Source organism: Hyperolius riggenbachi, chromosome 1 (genome assembly GCF_040937935.1).
Source record: "Hyperolius riggenbachi isolate aHypRig1 chromosome 1, aHypRig1.pri, whole genome shotgun sequence".
NCBI classification, from domain to species: Eukaryota; Metazoa; Chordata; class Amphibia; order Anura; family Hyperoliidae; genus Hyperolius; species Hyperolius riggenbachi.
Window position 1 is genome coordinate 225,584,627 of NC_090646.1, and position 21,550 is coordinate 225,606,176.

General features: G+C 42.3%; 1 long non-coding RNA gene across 1 annotated transcript in view; it reads left to right on the plus strand.

The window, feature by feature from the left end:
* The window catches only part of LOC137547198 (uncharacterized), a 133,396-nt gene that overhangs the window by 29,374 nt on the left and 82,472 nt on the right, over positions 1-21,550 (plus strand). Inside the window, exon 2 of the long non-coding RNA XR_011026514.1 lies at positions 2,057-2,181. This is a non-coding gene — a long non-coding RNA (uncharacterized lncRNA). The remainder of the gene's footprint in view (positions 1-2,056; positions 2,182-21,550) is intronic.

Genomic DNA, 21,550 nt, shown 5'->3' on the forward strand with positions numbered 1-21,550 from the left:
TATGAATGCAAACTCTATATTTTTGTGAAATAATGCCCACATTTAAAGGGAAACTTAAAGTGAACCTCCGGACTAAAAATCTACTCGGCAGAACTGAAAAGGCTTGGTGTTTCTTTAACAGTTTCACAGCATCAGAACTTTGTTTTTCTTACCAAAGCATCATTTTTAGCTGCATTTTTAGCTAAGCTCCACCCATCAAAGAAAACTGCCGGGCGGTTTTTCCCTGATGCTGTGCAAAGCAGGATGGGATTTCCTATGTTGTTATTCACATTGCCTAGCAACTGGGAAGGGTGATCAGCACACAGGACAGTTGGAACTGTGTCTCATGCTCCCTGTCACCTCCTTTCAACCAAAAAGATGGCTGCCATCATGAAATCAAACATTTGCCTGTCCTTTTAAAACAGGGTGGGTAAGAGATTATATTACCTATCTATTTTAATTAACATAACTAATGTAACCTAATGACAGTATGTTTGTTTAGGCTGGAGTTCCTCTTTAAGCCACATAAAAAAGCCAGTTTTACTTACCTGGGGTGTCTACCAGCCCCCCACAGTCACCCTGTACCCGCAATGGTACTCTAGGATCATCCGGTCCCCCGCCGTGGCTAAGTTTCAATTTTGCCAGGGCTGAGCAGGCGCAGTGGTCAGCGACAGGTTTAGTCGGCTAAAGCGAAACTGAGCAACGGTGTCAGACCCGAGGATCCTAGAGTACCGGTGGGGGCACAGGACGACTGCAGGGGGCCGGTAGAAGCCCCAGGTAAGTATAACTGGCTTTTTTATTGTGACTTAAGGTTTCCTTTAAACTGTGTACAAGATACAGAGGCGCCAAAAGAATAAACGGTAATTAGATGAACTTAAAAAACCAACTGGTTAAACAGAGGAGGCAGCAGTGGTCTTACCCCCTCCAAACAGACACAGGCAAGGACTGCGATTCAGACAGTCAACGATTTATTTGGAACTCCAAAAAACAATGCGACGCGTTTCACGGGCAATACATCCCGCTTCCTCAGGCAAAATACAGTAGGAGTCACAGCATCTGTATTATATCAGCGAGCTCGGCACCTCTCAAAATCGGCCCAATATCGATTGATTGGTCAATCAATTTGCGATCGATCGGCCAAAAATCAGCTAAGTGTATGGGCCCCTTAAGCCAATAACAAAAATAAAAAAATCCAAAGGCTCTGGTCCAAATTATACTGTAGCTAAGCCACAAGCCATAATCATCAATATACAAAATGGCCTGATTTCAAATATTAATGGGCCTATATTTATTACCATCAAAAACATCTGCTGGAAAAGATGAGATGAACTATATTTATTATATTAAGAAAAAAGGTGAAATAAAAATATTTTTCACACCTCCTACAAGTGCATTTGTATTATATTTTAAAATCAAATACATGTGTTGTAATTTTTTTTCCCTACCATATCAAGAAACCTGTAGAAATCCAGAACTATTTATACATGAGACATAAATGGAAACTGCTGCCAATGGCAGAATGCATTAAATGTAGGAAATCGTACACTGTAATGAGGCAGAAGTTGTTTAAAGTCAACCTATACATTAATTAAAGCAATTGCAGCTTTGTGAGTACAGATGTATCTCTAAGTGGAACTGACACTCGTTATTGATCTCATTTTGATGCAAATTGAAAGCTTCCCCTGCAGGCAAGCAGCATTATAGCAAACAATGCTAACCGTTTCCGAGAACAAAAAGATTGACAAGGATAATTAGAAACCCAAAATGACATGTAAGAGACACACATGGTATTGTGGTAAAAAAAAAAAGCAAATGCTTAATCAATGGTCATTTTATACAAAGGATTTATATTTAGGTATCCAAAATGAAATAAACAATATAGCCCTTTCCGATGGTGGTTGACCTCCACATCTTTCTATGACTTACCAATTTTTTGAAGCAGGTAATTTGGGTACTGCTTGGCACCTGAATTACATCAAGAAGTGCCGGGTAGTGTTAGATGATGTAGGATTTACACTAGTGGTTACATTTACATATAGGAATAGCTAGCTAATCATGCCTTTTTTCTCCCCTATAGGTGCTCCCAGTCTGTGCGTGCGTGCAGCTGCATAAGACACTGTACAGTACACCTGAGGGAGCGGGTAGGTCCAAAAGAACATGTCATCCTTTTCTGTGTCCAATTATTATTTCCTCCTACCTGAGGTAAGTTTGTTTCATTGCACACTACATTGCCCATTTTTTGAATATACAGTATATGTTTGGATGATCCTAGTGCCCACGTTTACAGATAGCACTATATTATTGTAATCGTCAACTTGAATACAGTCGACTGAGACACTTTATGGCTAACTAGTAGACCCAAGCCCGGTTAAAAAACGCTCCCTGGTCCCGTCCAGCTGTCCGTTACTGCGCACATGCGCAGTAGCAAAAACAGGGACACAGGGACAGCTGGATGCAGCGACACAGGGATTTTATTGTATAGGATGATATTTGTACTCCAAAACTATGAATACAGTTTTGTAAGCACATGTGGATTGTTTTTCATGTTTTTCAACATTGCTGCCCTTATGTCCTTTCCGTCACCCATTCAACAAAGTGTCCCATTTATTTGTGCTATAGTAACCTTAAAAACTTGGACAGTTTAGTGATGTTTATTATTGTTGTTCCTTTATGCAAATACATTTCACTTTTCTCAGTTACTTTTTAATTCTGTTACTAAAAACCAGCTGGTGCTTTAAATAAAACTATTTTTACAACGGGAATAAAACCTTTTTTTTAATTTTGGTGAAAATATTGCTTCTGCAGTGTGATACCGTGCTGAGGACTATACTTGTAAATGTTACGTAGTGTTTATGCTCCTCTTTTTTTGTACAGGCATCACCTATTGTCACAGTAAGCACTGTGGCTAAAATTAGAAAACAAAAATGAGTTACACCGTAATGGGACACTCTCAGGGATATGACTCCTAATTATGTGATCCCATAGCAAAATATGACAGGACGTCTTATTGCTGCATGCATGTTACATCTCCCCTGGTCTCTCCTGACTGGATAGAACCCTGTAAGGACCTTAACTGTTATTAGAAAATAGCTTTGATTCTAAACTTAACCCCTACTTCAAATAGTCATGATGCTAACATTAACCCACTTAAATAACTTGACATTATCCTTAGCCTTTCCCTTAGAATAACCCCGATGGTACCATAAAAAATCACGAGGGCCCGATTTCAAAAAGGGGCAGGGATTTCAAGATCATATGTGGAATACAGACCCTGGGGGTAAGAAAATCATACATTATTATAAGTGATTTAATAAATCTTGGCAACTTATTAGATCTAAAACAAACTGTAATTTATAATTCAGGTACTCTTTCAGTAAAATAACTCTTATCTTAGCAACAGCCTTCTTTTAGTGTAGGCGCTAACTGTCAGGGTTCTCTTATTCTATGTGCAAATCTTAAAGTTAGGCTCTCCTAACAAGATGGTCACCCTTCCTTGGTCAACCTCATAGATGCTATATAGTGTTGGGCAAATTTGGTGTAGATTATGTAAGGGTAAGAGGCACCCAGAGGTATATAAAAGAAAGTTAAAAACAGATAAAAGAAAAAAGGGGAGACGCTCATTACTTTGGCTTTCTGAACCCTTGGCACTGTTATTGGCCTAAGGAAGTGAATTTCCTGTGCTTATTAAATTTAATGACTCTATGAAATTGATGTTTTTGAGGTAAGCCACCTCCTTTTTTCCTTTTATCTGTTCTTAACTTTGTTTTATATGCCTCTGGGTGCTTATATACACCCTCCACCCTCCCTAGACAGAGGGGTTCATTTTTTCCTCATTCAGTTTTAACCACAGTGAAGGTGATCTATTTTTACCTAGAGATCGACTGCATCCAACCTAGATTGGATACCCGAGTGGAGTCGTACTGTATTTCTCCAACTGCTCTAAGTGGTCCGTTGCCTTCCGGCGCTATTTGGGCTCACGTTGTCTCTGTGCTTTCTTTTTAAGGTGTCAAGACACCCAAACACATTTACGTTGCAGGTATAGAGTTTAACTAAATGTGCATTTCACACTACAGTTGCATTTGCAAAGTTTTCTAATAATGTCTTCCTTTTTGTTCTGGAACATCTTGTTTCTTTTATGTGAAGTTCTCCATTGAGACCTGAGATATAAAAGGACTGCTATTTACTCAAATGATACTTGGTGAGAGGGGTGCAAAATATCCTATGGGGTCAACATTAATAATGCATTCACTTTGCATTATTGATCAGGACACAGCTTTAAAATATTGATGACAAATGTCATTCATCTTATAGACCAAAATCTTTTGGTTTCCATAATTGAAGCTATGGAAAGGAATGATCATTGCAAATGTTCAATGAAATAGATCAAACTGGAGCAAATAAAAAGAAGATGTTTTACTTGAAATTATCCATTTGAAGAGTCTAAAAGATCTTTTTCTTGATCTTGATCATCATGCCAGGTAAATTAGATTGAATCTTTGTGAATCAAAGTAGTGGATTATTGTTCTTTATTGATTTGTACTAGTTGATCTGTTTATAATAGGGCATACATTTGAAAAGGTCGCTAATTTAGCCACCACATTAAATAACAATATTATTAGCAATATCGGTAAATAACAATTTTTTTACTTTTCATTTTTATTGAACATTTTTGATAATAACAATGATAATCACAGATAAAAAGATATTCCATCCCAACATAAAGATCTTGCTAGAATACAACAGCTTGTTCATACACAAATCTATATTGATTCCTCGTATCTTGTACCAGCGTACAAGCCAGGGATCAATATTTAGTAGTTCAACAACAAGTTTAACAGTACCATATCATCAACATAGCTTCATGGCCTTGCCAACATACTTGCTCAAAACTAGTACCTTTGTTAAACTTATATTAATTAAGTCATATGTTGTGTATTTACATTGGGATATCCTTTAACCCTCCTGGTGGTTAATTAATTCTGCCAAATAGGCAGAAATACATTCTTTTAAATTTTTTTTGTTTCATGTAAAGCTACCTAGCTACATGAAACAACACTAGAGGGCGCATGTGTCCTTCTAGTTCGATCGTCGCTGGCATCAATAGAAAACAGGGGAAAGCGTATATAACGCGTTCCCCTGTTTGGCTTTTCCTGTCACCATGGCGACGATCGGAATGACGTCATGGACGTCAGCCGACATCCTGATGTCAGACATCTCTGATCCAGCCCTTAGCGCTGCCCGAAAGTCATTGGTCCGAGCAGCGCAGGGCTCTGGCGAGGAGGGCCCCCTTACGCCGCTGCGTGCGGGCGATTGCCGCAGAGCGGCGGCGATCAAGCTGAACGCGCGGCTAGCAAAGTGCTACCTGCGCCTTCAGCACTTTAAATGGGGCGAATCGCCCCACCAGGGCCTGAGAAATCCTCCTGCATGGCATAGCCCAAGCTTAGCTTGGGCTTACCACCAGGAAGGTTAATCCTTATCACTAAAAGGTACTAACCTTGTACCTTCAACTGCTTACATAAACTAAACTACATATCTCTCATGAAATACTCCAAGTTTACTTCTTTACTCTGCTAGTCTTTGGTCATTGTTGTAAAGAAATAAGTAAAATTATGGATGTGTTTTTCCATTAAAGAAAGAGGTAGGATGTACCTAGGGGTAGAAAATATTTTTTAATCCTATTATTCTTGAATAGACTGGGCACCTTGTTTTACCTAGTTATTCCCGTCTGGCCAGTGGGGAAGTAGATATGATATAGCGGTGGGGCTTTGATTGCAAGATCTAATTTTACTTTAATTTTCTATGGGTAGGTTACTTTCAAACAAAAATTTAAGTTGTGATACAGAAGGTCTATTACTGAGTTTCCAATTTTGTGTTATCAAAGCTCTGGCTGCAGGCCTACAGCTAGTAAATGGAAAATTATAGGTCTATGGTTGGAAGGAATATCATCCATTCCTATGTTGAGTAGGGCTATTAATGGGGAAATAGGCTTTGATACTGATGTAAGGGTATGGATCATTGACTGAACTCCTGTCCAGAGCCGGCCTTAGAGTACGTGGGGCCTGGGGCGAGTGTCATATGCGGGGCCTAGAGGCATAGGTGAAGGCCATGTACAGTACCATACCACCACAGTCACAGGCTTGTCCACCTCTAAAGCAGTATACCTTATTGTTTAACCTCCTTGCCGGTTATCCCGAGCTCAGCTCGGGGTAACCTGCGCAGGAGGATTTCTCAGGCCTCGCTGGGCCGATTTGCATAATTTTTTTTGTTACAAGCAGCTAGCACTTTGCTAGCTGCTTGTAACTTCCGATCGCCGCCGCTCGCCGCCGATCTGCCGCAATCCGCCGCACCAAACCGCACCCCCCGACCCCTGCGCAGCCTGGCCAATCAGGGCCAGGTAGCGCTGAGGGGTGGATCGGGATTCCCTATGACGTCCCAACGTCGATGACGTCGGTGACGTTATCCCGCCCCATCGCCATGGCGACTGGGGAAGCCCAGCAGGAAATCCCGTTCTGAACGGGATTTCCTGCTTACTCCGATCGCCGGAAGCGATCGGAGTGGCTGCAGAGCTGCCGCTGCACAGCGGCTATCATGTAGCGAGCCCTGGGCTCGCTAAATGATTTAAAAAAAAAAAAAAAGTGCTGCGCTTCCTCCTTGCCGGGGGAATTAGACCGGCAAGGAGGTTAAAAACTTATTAAAGGCCCCTAAGCCAACCAATACAGGAACAATTCCAATACGTAATGTAATCAAACTGTACCTGTCCCTAGCTCCCCATGAAACCTAGCACCAATCCCCAGCCAGTCTGGAAGCTCCAGCCTGAGCCCCCTCTAACTCCAGTCCATGCTTGACTGACCTAAATGCCCCTGGGGCCCTCAGGCTGAGGCTCTTGCACGTTACCTTAATCTGACATTTGGCAAGCTTCATGTCAGTGCAGAAAATCATTACAAAAATGCAAAGGGCATAGTACAGTAAAGCATGCTGAAGACGAAAACCTAAGCAATAAAAGGGGGGGGGGGGGGGGGGTGTAAAATATAAGGTGTGTAAAACAAAATAGGAAAATCTGAGTATTTGTAAATGACACACTGCTCAGAACACAAACCGCTAGACTTCTGTAGTCCTTTCCTTCACCACCACCAAAATGAGCATGGTATGGCGGGTATGACATGCGGGCCCTCTTCATGTGCGGGGCCTGGGGCGATCGCCCCACTTGCCACCCCCAAAGGCCACCTCTGCCAGAAGGGACATTTATTAGGACACTCCCAGAATATATGAAGTAACGTTCCTGTTTTGCCACAATTGCGCCAACAAAGATGGGATTGGGTAGTGTCAAATGAGGCCAATTTCCTCGGTGTTATATACCATTTCAATAAAACTTTATGTAACAGTTCCCAATGCGTGATGCATTTAGATAGTTTCGAAGCTGAATGGAAGGCTGCTTGTACCTGTTGGAGTGTTATTTTGGAATCTAGGTCGTATTCCCACACTTTTATATATTTTATTAAAGGATTATCCCTACTTTCCATAATGTAGTGATACCACATAGACATCCCTCCTGTAATAGGGGGTTTACTGTTCAATAATTTGTATATCTGAGATGGGATGTGTGGTATGTAAGGTTTGTTAGAGATAATGCAATGTTTTAATCTCAAATAAGTAAAGATTTTATTGTTCGGTAGCTGGAATTTACTTTGTATATCTGGGAAGGGTTGTAAACTTGTGCCATCCCAAATATCATTTAAAAGGTGTAACCCTCTACTTTCCCATTGCGCAAATGATATATCACCTATCAGAGAAGCGATTGAATCTAAGTCTATCTGCAAAGGAGAATCTGCTGGGTTATTAAATTCATAAGAGAAATATTTCTGCCATTTGTTAAGGGGTGTTTGTATAACCAAGTTAGATGATTTAGGGGTAGTGATATGTATATGTCTTATAAGAAAGGACTTGAGTGATTGTTGAGATTTGTATCGTTCAATTTGGACCCAATGTTTATCAGATCTATTTGCCCACCAAAAACGCAGATTATCAAGAATAGCTGCCGAGTGATATGCCTCAGCCTCTAAATTGGGTACTCCCATTCCCCCATCTTTTTTAAGAGTGGTGAGAACAGAAAATGCTACTCTAGGTTTTTTACCCATCCATAAATATTTAGATATTATGCACCTAGCGTTGGTAAAAAAGGATTGTCTTAGCATGCAAGGAATTTATCTAAAATAATATAATATTTTGGGTAAGGTAAACATTTTAAAGACACTTAAGCGTCCCGCCCAAGAGACTATGTGTTTAGCTAATGAAGTAGTTTCTTGTTTCAGAGCAGAAAGTAATGGGATGAAATTAGTTTTATATAAATCTGCAGGGGAGTTAGATACTTGGATGCCTAAATATGATATGGTTTTCTTTGCCCAAGGGAAGGGGAATTTAGATGAAATCTTTTACTTCAATTTTTGTGGTATGTGGATCACCAACATTATGGATTTAGATTGATTTACTTTATAATAAGAATCCTCTGCAAAGGTCTGAAGTGCAAGGGAAACATGTTCCAAAGAATTCAATGGGTCAACAAGTGATAATATCACATCATCGGCAAAAAGGCCGATCTTGTGACTAATGGGGCCAATATCTACTCCTCGTATTTTATCATTGGATCTGATGAATTGTGCAAGAGTTTCCATTATTAAGATAAATATGAGAGGAGAAAGTGCACAACCTTGACGGGTACCATTCAAAATGGAAAATGTTTTGATAGGAAACCTGCAGCATTGACCTTTGCAGACGGGCAGATATATAATGCCATAATCACTTTTGCTATATCCCCTCGAATCCAAATTTGTATAATGTTTGTCTCAGGAAGTCCCAGTGAACCTTGTCAAACGCCTTCTCAGCATCCAAAGTGAGGAGCAGAGAAGGCGTTCGACAGGAATCAAGGTGGTCCAGTAAGTTAAATATCCTTCTCGTGCCATCTCCAGCCACTCTACCTTTCACAAATCCTACTTGATCTATGTGCACTAGGCAAGGGAGAATATCTAGCATACGTTTCGCCAATAACTTAGAGTATAATTTCAAATCTGTGTTGAGTAAGGATATGGGTCTGAAACCAGCGGGAGTAGAGGTGTCTTTCCCAGATTTAGGCAGTACGCTAATCGTTGCATGGAGAAATTCTTTGGGTATAACACCAGATGTTTTAAATTCGTTAAAAACTTGAGAAAGAAGAGGTACTATGTTATGCTGAAAGCATTTATAGAATTCATTTGAGTAACCATCTGGTCCAGGTGCTTTACCAGATGGAACTGTTTTAATAATGTCAGAAATTTCCTGGGGGGTTATATCTTGATTTTAATGAACATTAATTGGGAACGAGATAGTGATGGTCATTTTAACGTAGATAAAAATTCTTCTATATTGCGTTGAGAAGGTTGGGGAGTGTTGGGTCTGATTGTAAGTTGTAAAGGTCCTGATAATATTCACTAAATAAATCTGCTATTTCTTTAGGGTTAGTAGTTTTAAAACCCGTTTTAGGGTTGGTTAAACATTGTATCTTAGATTTTGATATATCTTCCCTTTATTTTCTTAGCAAGGAATGAACTTGCCCTTGTTATTTTGTGAGTAGTACAGGAGTTTAGCTTTTTGATTATGTTCATACTGATGGAGTAATAACAACCTTAGTTTATGGCAGAGGGTAAAAAGTTCTTGTTCTTGGACCTGGGATAGGGATTTTTTATGTATTGATTCTAGTTCGGAGATCTTTTTTAAAAAATCAGATACTTCTGACTGGTATTTCTTGTTATATCTAGCACCCATTTTTATGAAAATTCCCTGCAGATAAGCTTTATATGTACACCATAATGACGAACTGCTGGTTTCAGAACTCAAATTGCATTGGAAAAAGATATCGCTTTGCTCTTTTATGTATTTTTGGTTGTTCTCTCCGCGAAGGAGGGAGTTATTGAGTTCCCACGTTCTTTGGCAAGGAACAACCACTCCTGTAATCAAGGATACGTGGATAGGAGAGTGGTCCGACCAGATAATGTTACCTATAGTTGCTTTTTTGATATTTTGTAGGGTGATTCCATCTGTAAGGAAAAAGTCAATCCGTACGTAGGAATTGTGGACTTTAGAATGAAAGGTGTAGTCCTTCTCAGATCCATATTTTAAAGGGATACTGTAGGGGGGTCGGGGAAAATGAGCTGAACTTACCTCTAATGGTCCCCCACAGACATGCTGTGTTGGCGCAGCCACTCCCCAATGCTCCGGCCCCGCCTCCGGATCACTTCTGGAATTTCTGACTTTAAAGTCAGAAAACCACTGCGCCTGCGTTGCCGTGTCCTCGCTCCTGCTGATGTCACCAGGAGTGTACTGCGCAGACACAGACCATACTGGGCCTGCGCTGTGCGCTTTTGATGACATCAGCGGGATCGAGGACACGGCAACGCAGGCGCAGTGGTTTTCTGACTTTAAAGGCAGAAATTCCAGAAGTGAACCGGAGGCAAGGCCGGAGCATCGGTGAGCGGCTGCGCGGGCACAGGATGTCTGTGGGGGACCATTAGAAGCCCCGGGTAAGTTCAGCTCATTTTCCCCCGACCCCTACAGTATCCCTTTAAGTAAAGCTGCGCTTAAGGAACAATAACATAAACATGGAGCGCACTAAAAAACAATACTGTAGATTGTCACCAAATGTCACTTTTAGAAGATTAGAAGCGCTCAATGGCTGAAATTAAGGAAAATCACTTCAAACAGTCACCATCCAGTGGTTTAAACTGTGTCCAACTGAATGTCCCAGGACTCTAGAAGATTTCTTTAGTCATCAGCCGACATGTCATAAAAAAGAAACAGAAAAGGGACACATAGCGTAATCCAATTAGCACAAGCGTTGCCCGTCACCACTCCAGAGTGAACACACCACTGTGCTTGGACACACTCCCCCCTATGTGCCCGCACTCACCCAATCAACCTCCAACAGATCCGGAGGTAAGGATATACGGCATGAGCGGGGGGCAAGGCAAGGATCAGACCAACAGGACCAGATTCTAGGACTCAAAATAGCACCATAGTGTAAAATCATTTAATAGAATACGGATAAAAAAAGTATCAAACTCACAAGCGTAGGTGGTTAACAGGCATGTAAACACATATGCGGATGCAGTCCCGGGTAGCCGCTCACACACACGCTGCCTCAGACCTTCCCTTCTTGCGACTTCCTGATTGTGCTGGTCATGTGACGTAGCTCTGCCCTATGCATTTCGTCATGAAAATGACTCATCAGGGGCTCACGTCACTCCAGCAGCACCGGCTCATATATTCCCTTAGCCAAACCCTCCCCCCTTCTTAACCCCGCCTGATATTACCTGTGTCTCAGCGCTCACCCTTCTATATAGATTAAAACTAGGAACATACAGAATAAAGTTTGCAGGCAATTGAGCACCATATACCTATATCTAATGAACAATACTAATGCACACTTCGCAAACAGTACTACCACACAAGCCTTCGTAAGGGCTGGTTCAGACGGGCGTTTTTGTGGCGTTTAACGCAGCGTTTCAGACGCAGCGTTTTTTGGGATCTACTGCCATCCCATGCAAGTGAATGGGAGCGTTTAGAGCTGGCTTTTGCAGGCTTTCATGAAAGCCTGGCAGTAGATCCCAGCGTTGCGTCTAGTCTCAAAAGCAACATGCTGCTTTCAGAGGCAGTAAACGCGAGGAAACAATAGCAGAGACCAGAACTGCTAGCCTTGAACGCTTTTCAAAAGCTTTCAAAAGCTAGCTTTTAAACGCTGGCGTTTAAATGCTGGCGTTTGAACGCAATGCCAAGCAAAAGCTCAGCAGACGCCCGTGTGAACCAGCCCTAAAACCCATTCCTTCCCTTTTCTGTTTCTTTTTTATGACATGTCAGCTGATGACTGAAGAAATCTTCTAGAGTCCTGGGACATTCAGTTGGACACAGTTTAAACCACTGGATGGTGACTGTTTGAAGTGATTTTCCTTAATTTCAGCCATTGAGCGCTTCTAATCTTCTCAGATCCATGTAAGGCCCTCCCAGGGTCATATACATTTTCGCTTACTAGGAGTTTCTGTAGTGAAGGTGACCTCCTACGTTGAAATTTAGAGGAGTCCCAATCATTGGATATACATAAGTTAAAGTCTCCTCCGTAAATTGTAATTCCCTTTTTTATAGCACCTCCAATTCTTTTTTAGAACTCCCTCTGTCCCTTATCAAACAAGGGACAATCAGCCCCTGTTTTCACCCATGCACAGCACTGAACAGAACCCACCTCCCCGAATAATACCTACAACCCCCAATCAGCCCAAAACCAGAAAGAGGGGCTCTAGGGGTAAAGGTAAAAAGAAGAAGCCAGCTACCACCATCACACCCAATGACCCACCTATAAAATGTATCTTTAACCTGTCTAGCCATATCCTCACCACACATGAAAACACACTATTGGAAAAAGGACTTTCATTCTGCCCCATTAACGCTGCTAATATGTTCAATCTCTTTACAGACCTGAATGCTTACATCAGAAAAAGTACATTAAAGAGACACTTCGCCATTAAAAAGAATCCCACACTGTCTACCTCGGTTCCCCTCATCATTACACAGAACGACAATATCCCACTCACCAGGGTCAACCCCAATGAAATTCAATTAGAAAAATGCATTACTACCCAACTTAAGGGCAAATCCAGATTCTATCCCACAGCATCCAAAGGCCATTTCATTGAAACATTCTATGCATTAGTTCTAGATGACCTCCTCACTCTTCAGACCCACACCCCCATGATCAAAGATAATCTCACCCATCATGAGAAAATTGTCCTTAAGTCACTCCTCAAAAACCCCGATCTGGTTATCAAACCCGCCGATAAAGGTGGGGGTATAGACATCCTCAACAGACTTGCCTATCTGGAAGAAGCTAATCGACTTCTAGACAACCCTGACCACTACAACAAACTTACCTCAGACCCAACCATACCCCTCAATAAGATCCTCAAGACTTTCATCAACCAAGCTTTACTCTCAAACATTATTACCAAAAATGAACGTAATTATATTGTCAATCATCATCCCAAAACACCATTCTTCTACTACTTACCAAAAATACATAAAGACTTACATAAACCACCCGGCCGACCCATTATCGCAGGCATTGATTCCATGACCAGCAATTTGTCCCGGTTCATTGACAAACACCTACAACCCCTCGTAATAAACTTACCTTCCTACCTCAAAGATTCCCAACATCTCATACAGCTTCTATCCCCTATCACCTGGTCCTCTGACTATCACTGGCTTACCTGCGACATATCCTCACTTTATACCAATATCCCCCATCAATTTGGTTTATCTGCAATAAAACACTTTCTAAACACTCTTCCATCCATGCCCTCAATACAGCAACAATTCATCCTACAGTGTACCGAATTCATTCTGAACAATAATATATTCTCATTCAACAATAATTACTATCACCAGACCAGTGGAACTGCAATGGGCAGTTCCTTTGCACCCTCTTATGCAAACCTCACCATGGGCCTCATAGAACTTCAATTACTATACATCAATCACCCATTCCATAACAACATCATTCTGTATAAACGATATATTGACAATTTATTTTTTATATGGAAAGGCGATATCTCACGAATCCCATCCTTCATTCAATATCTTAATACCAATAGAGCGGGCCTTCAGTTTACAAACAAAAACATATTTTAAATCCGTTGATTCTAACAATTTTATACACTTTAATAGTTTCCACTATCGACCTTGGACACAGAATACACCATATTGCCAGTTTAGACGGATCTACAGAAACTGCACAGACAACCAAGATTACCACGTTCGATATGATATACTCACTAAGAAATTTTCCGCGCGGAAATACCCCAAAAAACTTATCCGGGACGCACGTCATAAAGCACAACTACCACACAACCCCAAACCATCAACCGCAGAAAGCAATAACCCACCCCCCAGATTCATCACTCAATATTGTAGAGAACACCAAACTAACAGGAAAATTATGAACAAGCGTTGGGAAATTCTACTCCAGGACACATTCTTGAGACCCCTCCTCCCCACCAAGCCACTTATCACCTATCGCAGAGCCCCCAGTCTCCGCAATTTACTAGCCCCCAGTAAACTTCGCTGCACCAAGACTGAACTTACACACAGTTCAGTTCCTTTGACACCTGGTTCACGACCCTGCCAACGTTCCAGATGCCTAGCCTGCACCTTTGTAGCCAATGTTACCACCTTTACGTCCACCGTTACCAACATCCAATACAATATCAAAAAACATCTGTCCTGCCAGTCCCGATTCGTTATCTATGTCATTTCATGTCCCTGCCATCTTCAGTATGTGGATAGAACCACACAGGAAGCCCGGAGCAGAATTGGCCAGCATAGAAGAAACATTCTGAATAAATTCCCTATGCACAGCGTGTCACGGCACTTTCACCAAGCTCACCAAAATAATCCCCAAACACTTTCCGTCACCCTTATCGACAGTACCTGCGATAACGAACCAGCGGCATTCGAAAAATTGAAAAAGCTCAAAATGTACTGGATCCAGACCCTGAGGACACTGGTCCCAGGGGGTCTGAACGAGGTCCTGGAAAAAATATACTAAATTCTCTAATTTCATATGATGCATACCTTTTGTTCCGTTGATTTTTAATTAGTCCTCTCTTTTTATAATTTTATAGTATTATGATTTTTTATCCTTACTTTTATGCAGATTGAAATAAGAATTTTATGTTGTACCAGTTTTATGTTTATGTTAATGTTATTTCTTAAAATTTGTCTGAACGACTGGTTACAAACATTTCTGCTTAAAAACACCCATCAACCCTTTTTTCACTCCCCCCCCTTTTCATCCCCCCCCCTCCGAAAATCATATCTGGCAACTTTAATGATACTCCAGCTTACCGTTGATCTACCATAAGTACAATAGTGTGTTTTTTTAACCAAACTTCAGACCTATTTTTCATAAACGTTTTATTTCACACCTGCTAATCTATGTTGTAAACAGAAAAAAACTCCCCCAAACCCTCTACCTTTCTCTTCTCTCCCCCCCCCCTCCCCAAAAATCATATCTGGTAACTTTAACGACACTTCAGCATACCGTTGATCTACCATAAGTACAATAGTGTTTTTTTAACCAAAACGTCATACCTATTTTTCATTAACGTTTTATTCCACACCTTTTAATACTGTTGGCTATATGCTGCTTTGATTGTTGTACTTATCAAATTAAGAATATGTTAATCTATGTTGAAAACAGGAAAAACTCCCCCCCACAACCCCTTCCCCCCACCCCCCCATACAAATCACATCCAGCAACGTTCCCAAAAATTTTAAGCATACCATGGATCTACCATAAGTTTAGTAGTGAATTTTCAACCAACATCAGACCACTTTTCTTTTAATACAAATGTGACATAGACCTTTTACTTTGTTCTTTTAATATTATAAGCTATATGCTTTATGTATATTTATGTATATGCTTTTTTATCAAGACCTGGTTAATCTCTGCTATTTATTATGCCCTTTTTTTATATATCTTTTTGGCAAATGTTGAAGTTACTGCTGTGTATCTGGGCCACCTCCAAGATGGCGGCCCATCAGTACTGAGGACCAGGCATGCCTCTTCCAAGATGGCGGCCTGACTCCTCTTTAAAAGGGTAAGTCCTTGCAGGCTCCGCCCACTGATGATGCACTTCCTCTCTCTAATTGATGTCACATCCTGCACACTATTTAGCATGCTCAGACACTCTCTGCCATTGCAGAGGCGCTGAGTGTCGTTTGTTTTGCTAGATGGTAAGTCCTGGTGGGTTTATCCACTTACATCTTGTATTTACTGCTGCCATCCATATTATCTAACCCCATACTGTGGTATGTTAGTTTTGCTGCCACTGTTTCGCTTGTTTTGCTGCTATTCACACTCTTTTTACTATCTTTGACCTACAGTCACCCCTGATGCTACTTGCTCTGTAACTTGCACGTCCCATGGCCACAATAGATAAACCCCTTCCTTTTCTTTTTCCCCCCTCTTCCCCCCCCCTACTCCCTCCTCCTGACACACACCCTTCCCTTGGTCTCCCCCCCCCTCCCCCCCTAGATTTCCCCCAACCCCCACCCCTGTGTGGTTCTCCCCCCCCCTCCCCTCCCTCTCTCTCTCTCTCTCTCTCTCTCTCTCTACCAAATTCTTTAACCCCCCCACCAACACAGCCCACCAACATAACAATTCTATAATACAAAATACTGTAACTTTACTGTCAATGTACTATATTATTTTGCACATGTTTGTCACTCAATGATTGAAGTTTTAAATGTAGGATGTATTATAGCAGAAACAATATAACCTCTGATCTCTGTCATTTGCAGCTGTAACTCCTTTTTCTATTGCCTGAGGAAGCGGGCGCTGACCCGTGAAACGCGTTGCTTTGCTTTATCTGGAGTTCGTTAATAAATAGACTGAATGTACAGTCGTGTTGTGTCTGCTTGGAGGGGGTAAGTCCACCACTGCCTCCTCTAATTACCAAGTTTTGGCTTTTAAGCTCCTTTAAAACCCCTTTTATCCTTTTGGCGCCTCTGTTCTCTTTTATATAATATTGTATCCACCCTTGGTGGAGGGTTGCGACCCTTTCTACTATCTACAGAGAGCGACTTCTTATTCCTGAGTGGGGTCAGGATAGTAGTGATCTGCATTTCTGCAGTGTTTGCTGAGAAAGGTCTGTGTAGAGACTAGTGTTGGGCGAACACCTAGATGTTTGGGTTCGCGAACGTTCGCCGAACATCGCCGCGATGTTCGGGTGTTCGCGCCGAACTCCGAACATAATGGAAGTCAATGGGGACCCGAACTTTCGTGCTTTGTAAAGCTTCCTTACATGCTACATATAATTTGCAGGGTATGTGCACCTTGGGAGTGGGTACAAGAGGGAAAAAAATATTTGAAAAAGAGCTTATAGTTTTTGAGAAAATTGATTGTAAAGTTTCAAAGGAAAAACTGTCTTTTAAATGTGGAAAATGTCATGTTTCTTTGCACAGGTAACATGCTTTTTGTCGCCATGCAGTCATAAATGTAATACAGAGAAGAGGTTCCAGGAAAAGGGACCGGTAACGCTAACCCAGCACAAGCAGCAGAACACGTGATGGAACAGGAGGAGGCGCAGGAGGAGAAGGCCACGCTTTTTGAGACACAACATCCCAGGCCTTGCATGAGGACAAATAGCGTGGGGATATAGCAATGCTTTTTGCCGCCATGCAGTCATAAATGTAATAAAGATGAGAGGTTCAATAAACAGGGACCGGAAACGCTAACCCAGGCCAGCAGCAGCAGCAGCACACGTGATGGAACAGGAGGAGGTGCAGGAGGAGAAGGCCACGCTTTTTGAGACACAACATCCCAGGCCTCGCATGAGGACAAATAGCGTGCGGGTATAGCAATGCTTTTTGCCGCCATGCAGTCATAAATGTAATAAAGATGGAAGGTTCAATAAACAGGGACCGGCAACGCTAACCCAGCAGCAGCAGCAGCAGCACACGTGATGGAACAGGAGGAGGCGCAGGAGGAGAAGGCCACGCTTTTTGAGACACAGAGTGGCAGTAAACACAATGCTATATAGTGTGGCTGAGCGAGGTACACAGAGTGGCAGTAAACACAATGCTATATAGTGTGGCTGAGCGAGCAGTGTACTACTGTTCCCAGCAGACACAGAGTGGCAGTAAACACAATGCTATATAGTGTGGCTGAGCGAGGTACACAGAGTGGCAGTAAACACAATGCTATATAGTGTGGCTGAGCGAGCAGTGTACTACTGTTCCCAGCAGACACAGAGTGGCAGTAAACACAATGCTATATAGTGTGGCTGAGCGAGGTACACAGAGTGGCAGTAAACACAATGCTATATAGTGTGGCTGAGCGAGCAGTGTACTACTGTTCCCAGCAGACACAGAGTGGCAGTAAACACAATGCTATATAGTGTGGCTGAGCGAGGTACACAGAGTGGCAGTAAACACAATGCTATATAGTGTGGCTGAGCGAGCAGTGTACTACTGTTCCCAGCAGACACAGAGTGGCAGTAAACACAATGCTATATAGTGTGGCTGAGCGAGGTACACAGAGTGGCAGTAAACACAATGCTATATAGTGTGGCTGAGCGAGTAGTGTACTACTGTTCCCAGCAGACACAGAGTGGCAGTAAACACAATGCTATATAGTGTGGCTGAGCGAGGTACACAGAGTGGCAGTAAACACAATGCTATATAGTGTGGCTGAGCGAGCGGTGTACTACTGTTCCCAGCAGCGACACACAATGACTGGGGGGACCCTGGCTAGCGTGGCTGGAGCGCGAACTACCCTGCCTGCCTACCCAAAGCTAAACCCACAGACAAATGGCGGAGATATGACGTGGTTCGGGTATTTATTTACCCGAACCACGTGACAGTTCGGCCAATCAGAGCGCGTTCGGGTCCGAACCACGTGACCCGTTCGGCCAATCACAGCGCTAGCCGAACGTTCGGGGAATGTTCGGCCATACGCTCTTAGTTCGGCCATGTGGCCGAACGGTTTGGTCGAACACCATCAGGTGTTCGGCCGAACTCGAACATCACCCGAACAGGGTGATGTTCTGCAGAACCCGAACAGTGGCGAACACTGTTCGCCCAACACTAGTAGAGACGAATGTGACTATAAGGGTCAGGCAATGATCCGTTTTCCTTCACAGCATGCAGTAATTTTTCTTTAGTTTGAAAGAATAAAAACCGAGCGATGACGTCTCGGGGCACTGACTCCGCCAAGGATTTCGGTTTGGGGAGTCTGTGGGCTTGATCAATGGTTAATTCCACCTCAGTTATTGAAGGTAGTGTTGCTTTCATTAAGCTTTTCATATAATTTTCCAGGTCGTGTTGTGATACTTTTTCGCTTACATCTCTAAATTTTAGATTGTTCCTCCTCCTATCCTCCATATCTGCCGCTTTATTTTTAAGCCATGTAATGCCATCGGTATGTGCATCAGTTAAATCCACCAATTTGTTGTGTTCAATGGAGAGCTCTGCAATCCTGTCTTCATTTCTAGAGACTCTATCCCCTATGTCAGATAGTGAGCGCTGCATTGATAGGTTGATGGTGTTTATCTCTGCTGATATGGATTCTTTAAATGACAGTAGAATGTCTTTAATAAATGCTTGTGACACCTCCTGGCCAGACACTGGGAAGCTCTCAATGGCTGCTTGTGTGGAGGATAGTGAGCCTGATCCCCTGTCTGGGCTAGGCCCCCCTTCCTCGATCATGTTGGAGGGGTCCTTTAGCTTATATTTAGATTTAACTGAGCTCCTTGCTGAGGGAAGATGTCGGAAGAAGAGGATGCGGTATCGGAGTCTTCTCCTACATGATGCGGCTGAGTGCTTGGCTGAGAAGAAAGGTTTTCCGGTGGTTCTGCAGAGGAGCTGCGGGCGCCATCTTGGGAAGTGCAGCTGGATCTCCGAGCCTGCTTGGTGAAGAAGTCTGTCAGTTTCTTAGGCTTAGCATCGGCTTTCTTCCTTTTTTTACTCGCCTCCAACTCCATTGCATGTTCCTAGTTGTTGTCTGTGGACATGGTGTCTGTAAAAGTTGTGTGGCAAATAACAATTTAAGCACAATGTTGAATAACAAAATCGATAACAAAAAAACAGTAAATAACTATCTAATTGTGATATTACATTATCTGTATATTTACTGATAATGTTGAACCGAACTATAACCTAACCTCTCCCTACTCTCACACAGAACCCTCCCCTGGTGGTGCCTAACCTTAAGAACCCCCTGGTGGTGCCTAACCCTAAGATCCCCCTGGTGGTGCCTTACCCTAAGACCCCCTTAGCGGTGTCTAACCCTAAAACCACCCGGGTGGTGCCTAAACCTAAGACTCTTCTGGTGGTGCCTTACTCTAAGACCCCCCTGGTGGTGCCTAACCCTAAGACCTCCCTGGTGATGCCTAACCCTAAGACCCTCCTAGTGGTGGCTAACCTTAACACCCCCTGATCCCAAATACCAATAATACAATACATTTAAATTTAATTACAGCCTGTCGCTAAATAGAGTAACGGCTTTCTGTACTATGATAAATAACAATTATGCCCACATATATTGATAAATAACTATTGCGCCCACATATGTTGATAAATAACAATTGCGCCCATTTTTGGCCGCAACTTTTTCAACTGCTCCTATAATGGGCGGTGTCGAGGGCACGTCCTGCCAGCCAGGGGCTGGAGGAAGCCCTAGGTAAGTGGATTAGTATTTTTATTCTTTTAACCAGCGAGCATTAGAACCTGTAATTGGAAGTGCTTGTATTTTCCTCTGACATTAATTTCTGAGCCACTTATAAGGGCATCTTAATCTCATCTGTACCTTATCACAAACTGGATCTTGACACCCTCTGGAACTCAACACCCACTCCATTCCATGCTCTCTGGACATTGGCACGTATGCCCTTCAGCACGAAGGACTACTTGGCACTTACTGCTGCTTCACACTCACAGCATCTTAGCCTTCCAGACAATCTGCCATTCCTGACCTTTTGGCGACATACTCGGGGCCACTGTACACACTAGATTTTGGCAGAGATAGCCCATGGTTGCATACACACATCCAATTTTGATTGCCCAATGTTTGGCCAATTTTACCACCTACATGTAGTATGAGAGCTTGCTTAAGAATATTTTCATGGAAAAAGTAGCCAATCATTGGCCAATCAAAATTAGATTTTTGTACACACCCTTAGCCAGCCACCTCTGCATAGTTTGTGTAAAAATGGCACCACAGTAATTTGAGTGCCATCAAAAGCCTCTAGTAGAATACAGGTGAAATTATGAATATTCTATTATTGGGCAGTGGCCAATTCCAATAGCAGAATATCAGTAAGGTTTACTAATATTTTGCTATTACCTAACCCACTTCTCACAATTACCCTCCCTCTACTGAAGCCTACTGAAACATTAACTAGAACCCCACCACCCCTGCTGCAGTATCCGCCAATATCAGCACTGTCTTCCACTGCTAAACACTTCCTCGGACAATATTTGCGGCACCTACAGTATAACTGCCATTTATCGGCCGCTGCTGATTCCCAAATTACACAGTGGGTGCTGCTGTAGCCACAATTAGCATTGTGGTCTATGCAGTGCCCATTTTACTGAATGGCCACCGGCGCCCAAATGCTCTGCTTCGGCCTAGTTTATTAGCATCTGTTTGCACTTTTAGTAGTGTTACATTGCTCCCAACTATCCCTGGTGTTAAGTTTATTAATGACTTTAATATCTTCAATGCACATCAATGTACACACTGAGAACATTATTTACAATTGCTAAAAAACAATTTTTTCTTCTTTTAACCATGCTTTCAGTACTCATTTTGTAGACAGGAGTTATCAAAATATTGCACAATATCTTTATCCAAACTAGAGGCAGCTGGTTGTACAGAATTTGGAATTCCCCACAATGTTTTTGTGCTTATCTGCTTATTCTTTATTGAGATTCTGCAAACCTAAATGTACTTGGGAGTGCATTGTATCTAAGTATAGGACAGATACTGACA